The sequence below is a fragment of the Camelina sativa genome, chromosome 17, assembly GCF_000633955.1.
Source record: "Camelina sativa cultivar DH55 chromosome 17, Cs, whole genome shotgun sequence".
NCBI classification, from domain to species: domain Eukaryota; kingdom Viridiplantae; phylum Streptophyta; class Magnoliopsida; order Brassicales; family Brassicaceae; genus Camelina; species Camelina sativa.
In genome coordinates this window covers 10,635,723-10,638,446 of record NC_025701.1, presented here as the reverse complement: position 1 = coordinate 10,638,446, position 2,724 = coordinate 10,635,723, and the positions used below count along the sequence as shown (strand labels likewise).

At 38.5% G+C, this 2,724-nt stretch overlaps 1 pseudogene; it reads left to right on the top strand.

Annotated features, from left to right (window-relative positions):
• Window positions 1-2,066, top strand: part of LOC104759355 — an 11,614-nt pseudogene extending 9,548 nt beyond the window's left edge.

Below are 2,724 nucleotides of genomic sequence, written 5' to 3'. Positions count from 1 at the left end.
GGATGTTCTAGAGACTTGATTGATTGTGGTCTAGCTGTTGTTAGGTTGCTAGATTAAGTCAAAGGAACATTGTAGGATGTTAGTTGTTGGTTATCTCTTTATTTGATTGATGTTATTGGTTATTGGATTTGAATGTTGGAATTCTTTTGGTTTAATGGAATTTGTTTTATTTGATTATCCGCGGTTATTGATTGATGTTAGGATGTTAGTGGGTATGGGACCACTAGTAAATTAAGGTATTAAAAAAAAAAAAACGGGAAGGGTTGTTTCAGTAGTCGTGAAGGAAAGGGGAGAACGAGACGTTGCGACGGTGGTGGAGAACACAGGTGGGATCTGTTTATTCATGTCATGGCCGTGGAAAGCCTCGGTGGTGGTGGAGGAGAAAAGTCGGAGTAGATAAGGGGGAGAAAAGAAAATAAGAAAGAGGAAGAAGGGAGGGAAAACAGTTTGGAGGAGGCATCTTTGGAGGCTCTCTGACATCGGAGGTGACATCGGTATGGTAATACAAATACACCGGCGTGATCAACATCAAGCCAGGAGCTCGCAGCAACTGACGGAAGTCCGATCGGAGTTATACTCAAGAAGTTATGTTCATTGCTTCCTACGAAAGAAATATCTAAAACAGTCCGAACCTGCAACACTAAAAATCAGATTCGAGTTCATCTCCTTGGAACAGCGTTTGGTGGTCCAACACTTACCTGATCGAGCTGAGATTTGGTGGGAAGCTTCAAGGTACTACAACCTAAATATTCAACGGTGGGATTGTGATTTTAACGGTTAGTTGTTGTTTTACCCGTGTGTTTATGAGGCTTGTTTGCATAGAATAAATGGTGACATTGTAATGTTTGGTTGGCAAATGAGGTTGGATGGAGCTGCAACTTTGTAGGAATTTTCATGAATCTTGGGTCTGACATTAAAAGTAAAAGGAGAATTGATATCCATCATTTAAGTGGCAAAGGTGAGGGTGGTAATCGCGGAAACACAATGATTATTTTCTAAGCATGTTCTTCATGAATTGCTTGTATTGACTTGGAAACTATGTGATTGGATATGTCTATTGTTTGATATTGTATGTTTTGATATGATGATCAGATGTATGATTATAATGAATGATGACATGATATGATGAGCTGATGTGTAACATGATGATCGTTGTGTTGTGATATGAAATGAGATTGTGTGTTGGGGACACAAACATGGGATTTGTTTCGTGCCTGGTAATTGTATGAACATGGGATTGGTTTTGTACATGGTGATTGGACGAACATGGGATTTGTTTCGTGCCATGCTAAGCTGATAGGATTTCGGTTTAGCGATATTGATGATGAATGTGTGTAATGATGAGAATTTGGTGTTTAAATATGGTTGAAGTATTATTATGATTATATATGCTAGGTAGAGTATTATGTGAAACCGTTATGCTTGTTGGATGTATGTCAAGAATGTGGAGTCCAATTTTATGCTATACATTGATTGTTGAATGTGATTAGAATGTCGTCATTGTGTTCACCCTTTTATCTTTTCCCTCAAGTTAAAAAGCTCTATGAAAGTGAAACAAGTTTTGTGATTGAAGAGTTTTATTTTAATAAAGAAGCGTTTTGGCGGGACCATTTGAATAACACATTGTCTTGGCCGATAAGGCGGGACGGGTGTTACACAGAGGTCCTAACAGAGACGGCTGATCGAAGGATGTTAGCGAGTTGGTGTCCTCAAGCAAAAGTCCTTTCACATCCAGCAGTCGGAGGATTTTTAACACATATAGCGGATGGAATTCGACTTTGGAGAGTCTCTACAGTGGAGTTCCAATGGTTTGTTGGCCGTTCTTTGCAGAGCAGCAAACAAATTGTAAATATTGTTGTGATGAATGGGAAGTGGGGATGGAGATCAGTGGAGATGTGAGGAGGGAGGAGGTTGAGGAGTTGTTAAGAGAGCTAATGGATGGAGATAAGGGAAAGAAAATGAGAAAGAAGGCAGAAGAGTGGCGACGCTTGGCTGAGGAAGCGACGAAGGATATGTGTGGTTCGTCGGAACTTGATTTTCAGATGTTTGTTGAAAAGCTTCTTTGATGTAGCGCAAGCCTCCTCTTTGATGGGCCTTACTGGAGTGCTTTCAAGACATCGTGTGTTTTGTTTCGTTTTGTTTTCTTATTTTCTTCTTTTTATTTGAGCATTAAGTTTCGCGCGTGTTTCACGCTTTACATCTCGAAAACCTTAGTTTCCTCTTGTGCTTTGTTTTGAGGCTATCGAGATCTGTTTATCTCTATCCACCCGAACGTCACTTACTCTCTTGCTTCAGCCCCAATTATTCTTTACGGGAATAGAGACTTTTATTTACCCATTCGATCATATAAAAATGCGTTATGTCACTCATACATATAATCATTAACAAGTAATTGTGTTTCGTACTCTTTTATCGTTTGCATTGATATCTCCGTATTGGTATCATATCATTAACAAGTAATCATTGAGATCTCTATAATCATTAACAAGTATTTTTGACAAGTAAACCAATACGGAGGTTTCTCTCGAGCAATTTAGGCATGATATCTCCTATTAAATTATGGAAAGGTTTCCTTTTGCATGTAACGTTCTCTAATGAAATATAAAAGTCTTATCAAGTCATTGTCTACAAGAAAAGTTTCACGTAACGTTCTATAATAAAATATATATTAGAATTACGTAATAAGATCAAAGAGGATTTGCCCATCCGAATAGTTGTTCGTTC